The sequence below is a fragment of the Eumetopias jubatus genome, unplaced genomic scaffold, assembly GCF_037043125.1.
Source record: "Eumetopias jubatus isolate StellerSeaLion01/CBP00866 unplaced genomic scaffold, mEumJub1_p1.0 scaffold_8, whole genome shotgun sequence".
Taxonomy (NCBI): Eukaryota; Metazoa; Chordata; class Mammalia; order Carnivora; family Otariidae; genus Eumetopias; species Eumetopias jubatus.
The window spans coordinates 66,225,296-66,242,323 of NW_028274814.1; the positions used below are offsets into that span (position 1 = coordinate 66,225,296).

General features: G+C 47.1%; 1 long non-coding RNA gene across 1 annotated transcript; it reads right to left on the reverse strand.

The window, feature by feature from the left end:
• Window positions 1–12,497: 12,497 nt before the first annotated feature.
• LOC114216670 (uncharacterized) lies at window positions 12,498–16,735 on the reverse strand. Its single transcript, XR_015768840.1, has 3 exons — window positions 16,643–16,735; window positions 14,063–14,248; window positions 12,498–13,134 (listed from the first exon to the last, which is right to left on the reverse strand). It is a non-coding gene; the product is annotated as an uncharacterized LOC114216670 (long non-coding RNA).
• Window positions 16,736–17,028: the final 293 nt, after the last annotated feature.

The window sequence follows — 17,028 nt, forward strand, 5'->3', positions numbered from 1 at the left end:
TCTCTTTGGAATCTGTGACATTGCACTCTTGTTTTTTCTGCCACTGCCTGGTGGTACCTTTTCAGTTTCCACTGTTAACACGTTGGCTTGTAACCAACAACTAAGTGTAAGGAGTTCCTCTGATCTCAGTCCCCTCGTCCCTTTCTTAGGCAGTCTCATCCATTCCTATTGTTTTTTTCAAGTGGTTCACAGATTTATACCACCAGCCCAGATCTTTCATATAGCACAGGAGACTCACATATCCAACTGGTGTTTAATATCTCCACTTGGAAGTGTTACAGGCATCTTCCACCTAACATGTTAAAACCAAAATCACTCTTTGATCTTCCTTGCCCTTCTCCTTGCAACATCTTCTTCATTATTTCTCAGTTCAGATAATGGCAGTCCCAACTGCCAGAAGCTCAAGCCAGTAACCTGAAAGTTATTCTTGATGGCTCCCTCTCCATCACCTACCATACCCACACCAGGCCTGGCGCCATCAGCTCTACCTCCCACGTGTAGCTCACATCCAGACTTCTAGTCCAGGCTACCATCTTCTCTCCTCTGAACTACTGCAAATCACCTCCTAAGTGGTCTCTCTTTTCTCTCTTGTCCTTACTCAATTCTTTTTCTTCTTAAGGTAATTTGGAACATGAATTAAAGTTCTTAAAAATAATAATAATAAAGTTCTTCTGTGGCTTTCTGTTGTGGAAAGTTCTATAGGGGCAGTTAGTATAGGATCTGGAATCCTTACATGGGGCTGTTGTCTATCTCTCTGGGCTCTTTTCAAGCCTCTCTCTTCTCTCCCTTACTATACTTCGCCACGCTTTGCCTTCATTTCTAGTCAAGCTCTTTCTAGCCATAGGACCTTGGCATAACTATTTCCCTTGCATGGAATTCTCTTCCCTTCTATTGCCTTGCCTTGCCTTTCATTTCTCCCCCACACATTTGTTGCCTGGCTAATTTCTACTCACCTGCAAGTCTCAATACTCCCTCCTCAGAGAGAGGCCTTTCTTTTTTTTTTTTAAGATTTTATTTATTTGACAGAGAGAGACACAGCGAGAGAGGGAACGCAAGCAGGGGGAGTGGGAGAGGGAGAAGCAGGCCTCCTGTGGAGCAGGGAGCCTGATGTGGGGCTCGATCCCAGGACCCTGGGATCAGGACCTGAGCCGAAGGCAGACGCTCAACGACTGAGCCACCCAGGTGCCCCGAGAGAGGCCTTTCCTTTTTTTTTTTTAAATTTTTTATTGTTATGTTAATCACCATATATTACATAATTTGTTTTGGTGTACTGTTCCATGATTCATTGTTTGTTCATAACACCCAGTGCTCCATGCAGAATGTGCCCTCCTCAATACCCATCACCAGGCTAACCCATCCCCCCACCCACCTCCCCTCCAGAAACCTCAGTTTGTTTTTCAGAGTCCATCATGAGAGAGGCCTTTCTAAATCTTCTGATCTAAAGCACATCTCTGGAGGCAACTGGCTGGCTCAGTCAGTAGAGCATGAGACTCTGGATCTCAGGGTTGTGAGTTTGAGCCCCAAATTGGGAATAGAGATTACTTAAAAATAAAATCTTAAAAAAAATAAAGTAGGGCTCTCATAACTTTCCTTCATAATACTTGCTATAATTCGTAATTACACATTTACTAGTATATTTATTTGTTGACTATCTTTTGCCCCATGGACTGAAAGCTCCATGGGAGCAGAAATCACAGGTCTTTTGTGTACCACTGTATTCTCATCCTTACCGGTGCACCTGAGACATAATAGGCCCTTAATAAATATTTGTTGAATGATGAATATATTAACATCCTCCTGATAGGCATATTACACTGTGAAAACAGACATCAGAGCCCGATACCAGTAAATATTTACATCATACAGCTTGTGTAGATCCCCCTTGCTGGGATTCTAGACTCGCCAACCAGTCTTTTGATAGTCCTTCTCATTTCTAATTCAAATATCTTCAGGTCCCATGGGGGCATAATGAAGTCCAGCTGAGCTTTAACACCAAAATTCCTGATTTGGTGGCTCCCCTGTAGAGACACACACCTCAGCCCCCCAGAGTGCTCTCCTCAAGATTCCCACAGTAAAACCCTCATCGGTCACCTTGATGCTCTTTCTCTTTTGTCTTCGCTCTGCTGCATGTATCTTCTAGGACTCTTTTCCTTCCAAGTCATAGAATGGAACTCAAACTAGTCTGAGCACAAAGGGGGCCTGATTATGAGCCTGGAAGAGCCAGGGCTGAGCAAGGGGGAGAGCTGGAAGCCGGAACCCCTAAGCTATCTGGCTCTGGCTCTCTGCCTCTCATCTCAACTCCGCTCCTGTTGGCTTCATTTTCTCTTCCTGCAGACAAATTCTCTTCATGGATTTAGTAGCTGCCGCGGGTGTAGGGTTCCGTGCCCAGGCCCCCCATCCCAGAGAGGGAAGGCTTTCGCCTATTAGCTCTCCTTAGAAAAATCTGAGGAGAGGGTATTAGTTGACCAGCTACATGCCCTGTTTGAGTGACATCTCAGTCTGGGTGTCCAGGGGTACGGAGTCCTGGATTTGGAGTGTGGGGGAATACTCTCCCATAGAAGGAAAAGAACAAGGAGCACTACCAGAAAAGGGGATAGAATTGTATGAGGTGACCTTAGAATGTCTACTACACTATGTTTTATGTGCAGCAGTGAGGCTGCCTGTTATGGGTTGAATTGAAAAAGATACGTTGACGTCCTCACCCCCCAGTACCTCAGAATGCAATCCTATTTGGGAATAAGGGCATTGTAGATGTAATTAATTAAGATGGTGAAACAGTGGAGTAATAGGAGCCATTAATCTAATATAACTGTTGTCTTTATAAGGAAATATTATTCGTGGGGTGTCTGGGAGGCTCAGTCGGTTAAATGTCTGCCTTTGGCTCAGGTCACGATCCCGGGGTCCTGGGATGAGTCCTGCATCCGGCTCCCTGCTCAGAGAGGAGTCTGCTTCTCCCTCGGACCCTCCCCTCTCTCATGTGCTCTCTCTCTCTCAAATAAATAAATAAAATCTTTTTTTTTATTTTTTAAAGATTTTATTTATTTATTTGAGAGAGAGAATGAGATAGAGAGAGAGCATGAGAGGGGGTAGGGTCCGAGGGAGAAGCAGACTCACCGCTGAGCAGGGAGCCCGATGCGGGACTCGATCCCGGGACTCCAGGATCATGACCTGAGCCAAAGGCAGTTGCTTAACCAACTGAGCCACCCAGGCGCCCAATAAATAAAATCTTTAAAAAAAACCCAACAGTACGGCAGATTTCATTTAGGTTACTATCACAATAGCTGTAGAGACCACTGCAGTGGGATTTTGCGGGGAGAGAGATTAAGCTGGACCTCAAATACACAATAAGGGAAATAGGCAATGTATAGCCAGGGAGCAGGGTGGGAGTCAGTAGATGGAAAACTACTCAGAGGGAACATAAGAGGTAAGGAGGGATTTTTTTTTTTAAGATTTTATTTATTTATTTGAGAGAGAGAGAATGAGAAATAGAGAGCATGAGAGGGAAGAGGGTCAGAGGGAGAAGCAGACTCCCTGCTCAGCAGGGAGCCCGATGTGGGACTCCATCCCGGGACTCCAGGATCATGACCTGAGCCGAAGGCAGTCGCTTAACCAACTGAGCCACCCAGGCGTCCTAAGGAGGGATTTTTTTGCCAGGCTAACCTAATGAGATTCTTGCCCAAGGCAGGCCAGAGTGAGCCGATGCCACCTGGGGGGTGGTGGAGGATGACGGACCCAATCAGATATGGAGGGGGGGATTGTGGCTAAAACCGGGTGATGCACCGAAGGACGTGGGACTCGGAAAGTCGTGGCCTCGTTGAGAGGAGAGTTCAGAGCCTGACTGGAGTGTGGTCAGGGGAGGATCTTTACCAGGGAGAACGCCGCATGAAGGAGGCAGAGACTGATTAGAGTGACACATCTGTAAGCCAAGGGACACCAAGGGTTGCCAGTTGACACCAGCAGCGAGGAGAGAGGCACAGAACAGATTGTTCCTCTGTGCCCTGGGAAGGAACCCACCCTGCCAAGGCCTTGAGTTTGAACTTTTAGCCTCTAGAATCATGAAAGAATAAATTTGTTATGTTAAGCCACCCAGTTTGAGGTACTTTGTTACAGTAGCCCCAGGAAACTGACACAGGGCCCCTTCCCAAACTCAAAATGGCCTTTTGTCAGAATCACATAGTTTCTCCTAAAACCTCCCTGTACCTTTTGACCGACTCCGGACCATACTTGACTCCCTGTGGGGGTTCAAAACCTAGTCCAGGAGTCCGGAAGGAGAAACAGACGCCAGTGCCGTTGCACCTGCCCCACTGTGCCGCCACCTCTCCTCTCTACCCCGCAGCCACGGTCCCCTCAGGCACATACCCCGTGTAGGCTTTGGCTTGCCCACGAATGCACTGCTCTGGGCTGCTTTACTGGCCAGGGGAGAGCTCTTTGATTAGGCTCACTCAGTACCCTTGAAGTGGGGCCTTTCTATTTTTCATGGGAAATGAATAATTTGGCATTCTGTTTTTTTACATTCCTGCCTTTGAGCTTTGTTAGTGAGTTAGTGTTTGGGTCCTGTTTGGGCCTGTTTAAGATTCTGAATCTGTAAAGGTGAGACCCAAACTTCCCGGCCCCCCTCTGACAGAAGGCCAGGTGACACTCCATGGCATCACATTGTTCCTTTCCACTGAAGTGTCCTCATGGGTAAAATGGACTCTGGTTATAGAACTCTTTCCTGCCCATGCGCCACGCCGCTCAGTCCTGAGGATTAGAGCTAAATGCGGTTGTTTTTCTACTTTATCCCTGAAAGCTGCCCTGATTTTATTTTATCTCTAATTTATTTTTATCCTATGGAAAATAAAATAATCCCGATAGATCAACTCTACTGTTACTCAGTGGTGGCTTCAAATCCCCAGGAAGACTTGTCCTCGGGCATACTGTTTTTATCACGAAGTAGTTCTGAGCGTCTGTGTGCGTGCGTGGATGTTTGGCTTCAAATGAGTTGCTTTTACAATGTGATAACCTTGTGCCATATGTTGGGCAAATATCTTGGCTGTAATTCACAGGCAACTGACACATTAATAGATCCTCTGCCGTTCTCATTGTGGACACTTTGTGTTAGTGGCCTTTGTCTACCACGGATCTGACAGAGGGGCAGGATTAGCTCGCTGACGCTGGGAACACAGTTGACAAGGGATTTCGTAAAAACAAAGCCAAACAAACGAGGCAGCTTCCATAGGCACCTGGCTGAATAAATTAAAACCTGATTGAATCCTCTGTTATAGCGATGACAGAAGAGGAGGTAAGATATGCCTTGCCTTGTGAGGTTCTTTCAAATCATTTACTATTTAAAGATTTTATTCATTGGACAGAAAGAGACACAGCGAGAGAGGGAACACAAGCAGGGGGAGTGGGAGAGGGAGAAGCAGGCCCCCCGCGGAGCAGGGAGCCCGATGCGGGGCTCGATCCCAGGACCCTGAGATCATGACCTGAGCCAAAGGCAGACGCTCAACGACTGAGCCACCCAGGTGCCCCTCGTTTACTATTTAAAACTTGCTATTCCTGGAGAGCAGAAACTTAGCAGGACACCTTCCACAGGGTCTCTCAGGCTGTTGGACTGGATCTGGGCCCACAGAGGTATTGTGCATCCTTCCTGAAGGTACAGTTACTGCAAGTCTTTGCTTCAACACCTGTGCTGCAAATGACCCCAAGGCTCTTCTCCCCTTGGCCTGCCCTGGCTTCTGACTGGCCACAGGGGAATGGGATCAACAGAGGAGAAATTACATGTGCCCAGAAGGGAAAAGACGGAATTGAAATAAGAGCCTAAAAAGGACTTCAAAAATAGAGACAAAATAAGTCTAGATGCTAGAAGAAAGAAGAAAAAAAAAATAGCACCAAGGTTTACTAATAAGCTGGGTGTAAAATAAACACCGTACCGTTGAATTTCACATTATCTATGGGTCTTTCATTTGCTACAAGTTGGCATTACCGGCTAGCATGAGGCACCCAAATGCAGAAGTACAAAGGAAGAAACATTTTTCATTTTGTAAAAATGAACACATACATGATTACACAAGAATTCTGTGAAAAGGTGAAAGTCTGCATAGTGTGATTTTAATGGAGTCACACCCCATCAACCCGCCATTGTGCTCTTTTCCCACAGAGATGTCCACCAACAGAGACCCTCGACAAAACACAGCAAGGTAGGTTCCAGAAGAACAGTGTTGAAATATACTGAGACTAAAGTGAAACCGAGGAGTGGAAGGAGTCGCTGAGGTGAGCTTTTACCCTGTAGTGAATTGCAGTTGACCAGAGAGTTAGCCGTTCATCTTGGTAGACATGGGACTGATATTTGATTTCTGTGTGGGATTAGGGTGCACATCCCAAACAGGAAGTGACCAAGGGTCTTATAGGGTAGAATAAACAAAGCAAGAGAGGCACAGAGAGACAGCGTCTATGGCGAGACTTACTGAGCCTGCTTCAGAAAAGTGTTATTACTGCCACTTCCTAAGCTATATAATTTTTTAGCAAATTACCTAAATTTTATGGGCCTTGGTTTCCTCATCTGTAAAACGAGGGCCATAATACCGCTGTCATAGGACTGCGGAGGAAATTAAATAAGATATATGTAAAATGGAACACATGAGACACAGTCTGCACTTGAAAATATAAGCCTCACACCTGCTTCGCTACAGGCTAAGCTGCATGTGTGAAGGGGAACAGGTTAGGAAGGGCAACGGGGCACCTAAGGAAGGTTCTGAAGTATGGCCAGAGTTGGAGACTGCTGTGTGAACTGATTAATAAAAGTTTTTCTTGGGGCGCCTGGGTGGCTCCGTTGTTAAGCGTTTGCCTTCGGCTCAGGTCCTGATCCCAGGGTCCTGGGATTGAGCCCCACATCAGGCTCCCTGCTCCGCGGGAAGCCTGCTTCTCCCTCTCCCACTCCCCCTGCTTGTGTTCCCTCTCTCGCTGTCTCTCTTTCAAATAAATAAATAAAATCTTTAAAACAAACCAAAAAAAAGCTTTTCTTCATATAACTGTTATAATCACTGCTGGACCTCAACTGGGGCTTTTGGCAAGCTTTTTCTGTAAAGGATCAGATAGTAAAGATTTTAAGCTTTGCAGTTCATATCCTGTCGCAACTACTCATCCCAGAGAAGTGCAAAAGCATCCACGGACAGTGAATAAATGAGCTTGACAGTGTTCCAATAAAACTTTTTCTTTGGACACTTACATTTGAATTTCATACAGTTTTCATGTGTCATGAAATATTCTCCTGTGAAAAAAATTTTTTAAAGATTTTTATTTATTATTTTACAGAGAGAGAGAGACAGCTTGCACAGGAGTGGGGTGTAGGTGGGTGGGAGAAGCAGGGGGGCGGGTGGGAAAGAATCTCAAGCAGACTCTGGGGAGCTGAGCGCAGAGCCTGACTTGGGTGCAGTCTCTCCGCCCTGAGATCAAGACCTGAGCCAAAACCAAGAGTCCACTGCTTAACCGAGTGAGCCACCCAGGCGCCCCTCCTTTCAAATTTTTTTGAACTATTTAAAAATGTGAAAACATTTCTTAGCTGATGGATCACACAAAAATGGGTGGCAGGGGGAGGCCAGTAGGGGCAGGGGTGAAATACAGAGGATTAAGAGTACACGTACTGTGGTGAGCACTGAGTGATGAGCACTGAGTGATGTATAGAAGTACTGAATCGTTACATTGTACACCTGAAACTAATATAACACCGTATGTTAATTATACTTCAATTGAAAAATAATTAAAAAAACAAAAAACAGGTGGCAGGGCTGGATTTGGCCTGGGGCCAAATGAAGTTTGCTGACCCCTGTTCTGGACACCAGATTATTTTCTCTATATTCATCTCCTTTAATTCACATACTAACCTGATGAGATAATGTCAGGAAGGGAACTCATTTTACAGAAAATGAAACTGACCTTGGGCAAATTTCTTAACGTCTTTCCACCTCAGGTTTCTCATCTGCCTTGCAGGCTTGGTACAAGATTAAATTATTTCAGACACAGAAAACACTTAGAATGGTGCCTCACACACAGTAGGCACCTCATAAGTATTAACTATTCCTTCCCCAAGCACTGAAAACATTTCTATAACGTGGTTTTAATGAGTGCATACCATTCCATATGGATTATCATGATTTATTTAACAAAGTCTCTAAGGGTGGATATTTAATTTATCCTTTATTTTCTTTCCTCAAAAGGAACTCTTAATTATTTTGTGGAAAATTTTAAAGTGGAAATAAAAATCGCTCATAATACCATTACCCAGAGATGATAACTACTGGCCTCATTATGATACATATTTTTCCAGGTTTAATTTTATCCTTAAACCCAGCTGGGGTTATAGTGTACATACTGTTTTGTAACCTGAATTTTCACTTTATCACAGTAATGAAGGGCTTCTCAGCCTTTAAGATTCTGGCCTCAGAACTTGTGGTCTCTGTCTGCTATTCTCTTAGTTTAACTGGTGCTTCCTACCACCTCACAGCTATTCCCCTAAGGGAGACTCTACTGACCACCTGGGCTTGGCATTATATTTCTTACTGAAAAACTACAAATTGGCGGCTGGCTGGCACATTAGTCTTTTAGGAGTTTGGTTACTAGTAGCTCCCACTGTGAGCCTGAGTGATCACCCCCAAAATAGCAAAATAGGGATCTTGGGGATCTTCAAAGCTGAGAACCTTGGACATTACAGCCTCAAAATATCACGGTCCTGTCTGAACAACCAAACCCTGTCAGCCTCTTTCCCTAACATCTTTCTTCTTTCCCCTTCCTTCCTTCCTTCCTTCCTTCCTTCCTTCCTTCCTTCCTTCCTTCCTTCCTTCCTTCCTTCCTTCCTTCCTTCCTTCCTTCCTTCCTTCCTTCCTTCCTTCCTTCCTTCCTTCCTTCCCTTCCTTCCTTCCTTCCTTCCTTCCTTCCTCTTTTTCTTTTTCTTAAAAATTTTTACCTAAGTAGGGGGTTGCCTGGGTGGCTCAGTCGTTAAGCATCTGCCTTCGGTTCAGGTCATGATCCCGGGGTCCTGGGATCGAGCCCCGCATCGGGCTCCCTGCTCGGCAGGAAGCCTGCCTCTCCCTCTCCCACTCCCCCTGCTTGTGTTCCCTCTCTCGCTGTGTCTCTCTCTGTCAATAAATAAATAAAAAATCTTTAACAAAATTTTTTTTACCTAAGTAATCTCAAATTTATGACCCTGAGATCAAGAGTCACACATTCTTCTGACAGCCAGCCAGGCACCCCTGGATGCCCCTGTTTTTACTTTCTTTCTTTTTTTTTTTTTTTAAAGATTTTATTTATTTAATTGACAGAGAGAGACAGAGAGAGAGGGAACACAGGCAGGGGGAGTGGGAGAGGGAGAAGCAGGCTTCCCGCCGAGCAGGGAGCCCGATGCGGGGCTCGATCCCAGGACCCCAGGACCATGACCGGAGCTGAAGGCAGTTGCTTAACCAACTGAGCCACCCAGACGCCCCTCTGTTTTTACTTTCTTTAAGTCCCTTACCCATCATTATACTTGATGACTAGTATTTCTCATTTAAAATAGCAAACGACTCTGAGTGGCTCTGGTGGAGGGCAAGTTCAGATATCGTTGCTGGAAGAAACTGGTTGAATGTAGATGTCTCTTTGGAGTAGGATTTGAAGAGCTGACTTTAGTTATACAAAATGCCAGATTACCCCTCTCACTGTCAAACTACCTTTTTATACTTCTATTTGTCTTATCAAGGAGGATATATGTAGACTTCAGGATTCAAATTTTGATCTGTTCTTGACCTTGATTTACCAAACTTGGTAATTCTTTATCACTAAGAAAAAGTTGAAATGTTACAATAATGCAGTTTCTGTGGGTACAGAAACTTCTATTATTGGGGCGCCTTCTGTTATTACTGGCTCAGTCAGGGAAACATGTGACTCCTAATCTCAGGGCTGTGAGTTCGAGCTCCATTTTGGGTGTAGAGGTTACTTAAAAATAAAATCTTTAAAAGAAAAAAAAACCTATTGTTGACTTAAATATCGAAATATCTCAAAACAATGTGTTTGGCTCTTCTTCTGATAACACATTAAGTCAGGCACTAGGGCACACTACATCATAAACTGGATTGACTTGAAAAGAGCACCGAGGGGCGCCTGGGTGGCTCAAGTGGTTAGGCGTCTGCTTTCAGCTCAGGTCATGATCCCCGCATCGTGCTCCCTGCTCAGCGGGGAGCCTGCTTCTCCCTTTGCCCCTCACCCCACTCGTGCCTGTGCTTTCTCTCTCTTTCTCAGATAAATAAATAAAACTTAAAGAGAAAAAGAAAAAGAAAAGAGCACTAAAATGCATGACTTGATACCTGCCCACTGTGTCTACTCTGGGCAATGGAAAGAAAGTTGGATACAACTGATTTTTGAAGACAAGTGTTTGTTGATCTGGAAACGGAGTGGTATTTGTGGGTCCTAAGACTCTGACCTGCGCTGATGGGGCGGCACGTCGGCCACCGCATTTGGTGGGCTCTCAGCGACGCGGGCGCTTTCCTCTCAGCCGTGACAGGGCGGGAACAGAGGCACAGAGACTGGAACACAAGCACGAAAAATACCTTACCACCTGGGAGTTGGCGGCAGGTCCAGGCACATCCCTTCCTCGGGCATTGGAGCAGCTGGTTTCCACAGCATGACTCCAGAACAGCAGAATTGAAAGAGTGAGATTAAAAACCAGTAAATCAGCAGTCCCCTAACATCACCCTCAACCTTCTCCTACTCCATCTCCCCAACAAAGAAACAAACAAAACTAATGCAGCATTTTCTCAACTAGACGTCAGGATTCTTTTGCTTTCCGTATTTCCGAGGAAAACTTACAAAGATGGTTGAGGTCTTTTTAAAACACACAAGAACAAATATTGAACACTGACTCCTACTTCTACTTGTGTGTGGTTTATTTAATTTAATCTCAGAATAGGGGGAAACAGCATATTAGCAGACCTGACTGGAGGATGAGGCCCAGGATGGCCAGGTGACACAACCAGGATCAAATATGGTAAATGGCAGATGTGCCACCCCCAAATCCATGTCCTTCTCATTGTCACACTACTACACGTCTAGAGCACAGCTGATGGGTATAACCTTCTTAGCAACAGTGAGCAGCTGAGCAGAAGGCAATCACAAAAGGAAGGCCGAGAGGAACTCTGCCCCTGAGCGCTGGAGCAGGGCCAACAGGGCAGAAGTATGCACCATAGATGCAATGTTATTAGGGGGCGCCTGGGTGGCTCAGTCGTTGGGCGTCTGCCTTCGGCTCAGGTCATGATCTCGGGGTCCTGGGATCGAGCCCCGCGTCGGGCTCCCTGCTCAGCGGGAAGCCTGCTTCTCCCTCTCCCACTCCCCCTGCTTGTGTTCCCTCTCTCACTGTGTCTCTCTCTCTGTCAAATAAATAAACCAAATCTTTAAAAAAAAAAAAAAAAGATGCAGTGTTATTCGAAGCTTCTTTTTTTAAACTAGACAGAGGTGTGTTCCTAGCCCGGCATGCCTCTCAAACATTCATTCAGCCTGCTTGGACACAACAGACATGCTGGCAGACCGGCAGAGGGGATGGGGGGGTGGGGGTGGCAGGGGGACTGGGGGAGTTAGAGCTGGCACAGGGTAACAGAAGGCCATCGGGAGGCCAAGGGCACTGCTCTCTGTCTAACAAAGGGCAGGAGAGTGAACCAGAGCCCCGAGGACAGTGCTCTTATCAGCCCCAAGGGAGGTGCCACCGAGCACTCTGGGAACCCAGAGGTGGCCCCTTTCAGATCTCGGGTTAGGTCAGAGATAGCGAGTGGCCTGTGGGTTGAGACACCAGAAAATGAAAGCAGCAAGAAGTACTTGGGCGCTTTTTCTTTTTTGTTTTTCCCCCCAGGGGACTCACAACCGTGTCCTCCTGGAACAGTTCAGTTGGCTGCAAATAAAGGTGGAGGAGCCGGGCAGTTCAAAGGTAGAAGGCGGCTCTCCCTCCCACCTTTCATTCAGAAAACCCACAAAGGGTAGCCTCAGGGTGTGTGTGGAAGGAGCAAGCAGAGACTCCGCCCAGTCTCCTCCTGAGTAGAGGGCAGCCTGCCCGAAGTGTGAGTGTGCATGCTTCTTTTTGTGGGCGCGGGCACGTGCGTGTGCGTGTGCGTGCGCTTGTGGCGCAGGGAGGTGAGAACAGCTGGCCAGAGCCTCTTCCTCGGGTTGCAGTGGCCCGCTGGGGCCATCACTGTGGACACTGTGGCCGTGCAAAGCTGAGGCCAAAGCCGAGCAGGTATTCAGAGTCTTGAGAAGGAAAATGGTGACTTTCTTCTTCTCTTCCTCCTTTTCTTTATAGAGTCCCTAATCTAGGGGTAGAGATAGGGATAGATAAATAAATTAGTTAGTTAATACTAAGAGCTAAGCACTGGGGATGACAGGTGGAAATACCATTGGCTCTGCAACTCAGAAGGGCACAGCATTTGGTGTGGAGGAGGGGCAGGGGTCCAGAGGTGGTATTTGTTATCTATTTCTGAGTAACAAATTAACAAAAACGTAGCTGCTTAAAACAACAAACATTTATTATCTCACAGTTTCTTTGGGTCAGGAATCCAGGCGTGCCCTAACTGGCTGCCTCAGGGCTGAAGGTCTTGGAGGAGGAGGTCGCAGGTTAACGCTGACCACTGGGGCTGCCAACTCATCTGAGGACTCAGCTGGGGGAGGACCCGATGCCAAGCTCACTCACGTGGTTGTCGACAGGATTCGGTTCCCCCACAGGCTCTTGGCTGGAGGCCTCCCTCTGTTCCTTGTCACGTGGCCCTCATCACAGGGCAGTTTGCAACACAGCAGCTTCTGCCACATTCTGTTCTTCAGAATCCCAAGGGCATGAACAGGAGGAGGCAGGGATCAGTGGGGCCAGCTTAGAGGCTGCCTGTCATACCGTCTGAGCTGAGACCTGTAAAGTGAACAGCCGACTGCTGTTCTAGGCAGGAGGGAAGGGAGAGAGTTGGGAATGGCAGGTGTGGTGGCAGGTGTGGTGGCCGGCAGCTGAAATTCAGTGCGGCCGAGCAGAGTGGCTCACGTGGGTGGAGGTGTGTGATGGAGAGGCCAACAGGGCCCAGAAGCTGTAAAACCCTTTAACCCAGGGCTGTGAAGGCCGACTCTGTCCTGGAGGGATGGAAAGCTTCAAGCTGGAGGCTGAAATTTAAGATTCAGCATTAGAAAGATTATACTGCTGTGGGGAGAATGGACTGGAGGGAGTAAGAGAAAGAGGGAGGCCATCAGGGTTTGAACTAAGGTGGTGACTGGACAGACGGAGTGGAGTCTAGAGATATTAGAAGTTGAAATCTGTTAGATTTGGGGACTAATAGTTTACTGTCTGTCTTCCCCTTCCAGAATACAAGTTTTCGGAGGACAGGGATTTTTGTAGTCTCTGGTATTCCTGGTGCCTAGGATAGTGGCTTTAAATGAAAGAATGGGGTTACCCCCACGTTTCTGGCTTGACTGACATAGTAGAGCCTTTCTCTGAGATACAAAACATAAAGAACAGGGGCGCCCGGCTGGCTCAGTAGGAAGAGCATGTGACTCGATATCGGGGCCGTGGGTTCGAGCCCCACACTGAGTGTAGAGGTTACCAAAAATAAAGAAAAGACAAACCCACAAAGAACAAACATGGCTAAGAATGTAGTATTTGAGATACACTGAGTCTGAGGTGCTTTGTGGGATACCTAAGGGTAAAATGCTGGGTAGGCAGTTGAAATGTGGGCATCTGGAGACTTCCTGGAGAAACAGTGAGTCCTGAAGATCTGAGACTCACAGCACCCAAGGCTAGTTGTGGGAGTGGACAGTATGGCCCCAGGGCTGATACCTCAAGTTTCCAGGGCCCTAAACAGCAGAAGGCTTTGAAAGACAGCATAGGAAGAAAACCCAAAACATGCTGCCAAAGGGAGAAAGCAGGAATCTCGGGAAACCAGAGAGGACGCAGGGAGTGTTAGGTAAGGAAGGACTGAAGAGCTCAGGAAGCTCAAGCCCTGGGTGGGGGGCGGGGGGGGGGGGGGAGGGAGCCTAAAGGAATGTTTTCCAGAAATGCAAAGCCTTATTTAACATTTTAGAAGTTAAGGGGCACCTGGGTGGCTCAGTCGTTAAGCGTCTGCCTTCAGCTCAGGTCATCATCCCAGGGTCCTGGGCTGGAGCCCCGCATCGAGCCCCGCATAGGGCTCTAGGCTCGGCGGGAAGCCTGCTTCTCCCTCTCCCACTCCTCCTGCTTGTGTTCCCTCTCTCGCTGTGTCTCTCTCTGTCAAATAAATAAAATCTTAAAAAAAAAAAAACATTTTAGAAGTTAAAACTGCCATTTCCAAATTTCATAATTTCATTAAAAGACAAAATAGATAGGCATTTGGACATCAGTCCCCTTTATAGCAGCAACTCAAGAATCACTGAGGCTTTTCAAAAATACTAGCTTTTCAGGTACCAGCCCTACAAAATTAGTCTCCCAAGAGGGAGGGAGGGAAAACTGTAATTTTTTAAAAGCCACCAAGTGATTTAAAGTGTGACAAGGGTTTGAAATCATTCATTGAAACCTCTAAGAACTCCTGGTTCATATTTGGCTTGAGCCCTTTTAGAAGAATTAAAGTGGCAGAAAAATGCACAGATTGCTAAGCTGTTAGAAGCTGATTGTTAAATTTAAGACTTTAATAGAAAAATAAAAAGGGGGGTGCCTGGGTGGCTCAGTTGGTTAAGCAACTGACTCTTGATTTCGGCTAAGGTCATGATCTCAGGGTCGTGAGTTCAAGCCCCTCATCGGATTCTGCACTGTGTGTGGAGCCTGCTTAAGATTCTCTCTCCCCTTCTGCCCTTCCCACTTCTCTCCCTCTCTAAAAACAAAACAAAACCAAAAAAACCCAAAAACTTTAATAGGAATTTTAAAGTAATCAAGAAAAACTGCCCCACAAAGTTAAAAAAACCAACAACCATAAAACATATCCCGTATGTTTATTAGCAGGAAAATACTGATGGCTGTCATTAGGACCATACATTTAGTGGAGAGTAAATGCGAGCTAGATTAGTAAATAAAACTGCCTGTAAACATTGGTAAATCAGTTATCCTCTTGGGTGTGGTTTGCAAAAGAACCTAGTGGCTATCTGAAGGGGTGGGGAGCAGCGCGTGGCTCTGACTGGGCGAGAAGTCCCCACGGTTTCATAGCCCCAAAAGCTTCCCGAACTACCATCACCCCACCTTCGGAAAATGCCAGTTACCTCCTCATTCCCAGAGCACAGCGTGAGCTGCACCTCGGCCTCGACTTCCTTACCGCTTTCCTTTATCCCTGGCAGTTTAAGTTTGATCCTCACAAGTCCATTAAAAGCCCCTTCCGGGTCCCCAGGGACCACAGGCCTTGTAAATGCCGCAAAACACACAGCAGCCTTTCCAGGAGGAAGTCTCCAGAGCCCTGGGAGGCTTCTTGCTCCCTCCCTCCCAGCCAGGCTGGCAGCGGACCTTCAGGGACTTAGCTCCCCCCTCCTCCACACAGCCTCCAAACTTCACCACTCACTCCCCCCTTCCCATGATGTTGAAATCGTTTTTCCCATTTCTACTTTTTCTTGCTGTCCTTAAAGATAAGTATACAGATTTTTCATTTGTTGTATAACATTCACTCCTCCTCAGGAAATGAAAATAACCATAGGGAAGCAAGTAAGTCACGGCTCCCCCTCCCTTGGTCAGGGGAAGCCTCTGGAGCAAGGCTCAGATGTTTACATCTTCAGGTCAAATCATGCCAGACATTTGCCGCCCCTTGGTTTCACCTTGCTGGGCAGAGTGTGTGTGCCTGGTGTCAATGGTCTCCTTTCCCACACGGGATTTTTCCGGGCTCCTTAGAGTATGTCTTTAAAAAATCAGTCCAGGGGCGCCTGGGTGGCTCAGTCGTTGGGCGTCTGCCTTCGGCTCAGGTCATGGTCCCGGGGTGCTGGGATCGAGTCCCACATCGGGCTCCCTGCTCCGCGGGAAGCCAGCTTCTCCCGCTCCCACCCCCTGCTTGTGTTCCTGCTCTCGCCGTCTCTCTCTACGTCAAATAAATAAATAAAATCTTTAAAAAATAAAAAAATCAGTCCAATCTCCACCTAATTAGTCCACAAAGAGAGGCGAACAAAATGGGATATCATTTTCGTTCTATCAAGATGGCAAAAAAATAAGAAAGAAAAATGAAGCCTGATAACGAGTTTTGGCCCGCTTGCTGGTAAGGTGACTCACTCTGGCCCTGCTGGAGGGACTCCGAATCAAGAGACTTAACTATGCGCTTACTCTTCAACCCAGTAATCCCACTTCGAGGAAAATATCCTAAGGAAATAATCAAGAGATGCAGTCAAGGATTTATGCACAGAGGATATGCAGAGCCATAATTGAGAAAAACTGGCAAGGGCTTCCGCGCCTCCCAGGTGGGGCTGGGCTCCGCAAACCCTCCTACATCCCTATGATGCAACGGGGCTCATGCAGCTGAGCAGTCCTCCGCTCGGCAAATATTAGGTACCTACTCTGCATTAGGTAAACAAAACAGGTATGCTCGCAGCCCCCCGCCCCCCCCCCCGTAAGATGCACCCACGAAAATTCAGGATCTCGGAAAACAATTTGAAACTGTGGACGTTATGTTTTGGGGGGAAGCAGGTTCCACACTGTATCACCCCCACTCTCTCAACGCCGGCCACGAGCAGTTACCGAGTCCGAAGAACATTTCCTTCAGGGGCGCTCCCGGGCCGACCTCTCCTTTCCTTTTCAAAAAGCGGGTCCCGAGGCGCTGAGTAACCTGAGCACAGCGGAAAGAGCAGCGACGCGGAAGTCTTCCGATTGGTTTCCAGTTCCAGGAAGTTGCCGACTTCGGGCAAATCACGTCGCCTCTGGCACTGTTTCTAATCAGAAGAATGAAAGAAAGGGCTGCACCCAGCCTTCAGGCTCTTTGAGTCCACTCACTTTTGGGACAGAGCTCTTCGTCTGTGAGGGAGGCCGACCCCGTGTTAGAGGGCCGGGGGGTGGGGGGAGAGGGGAGGGTGTGTGCGTGTCTATTTGCGGGAGTTCCACAACACAAAAGAAGGCAAGGGACCACC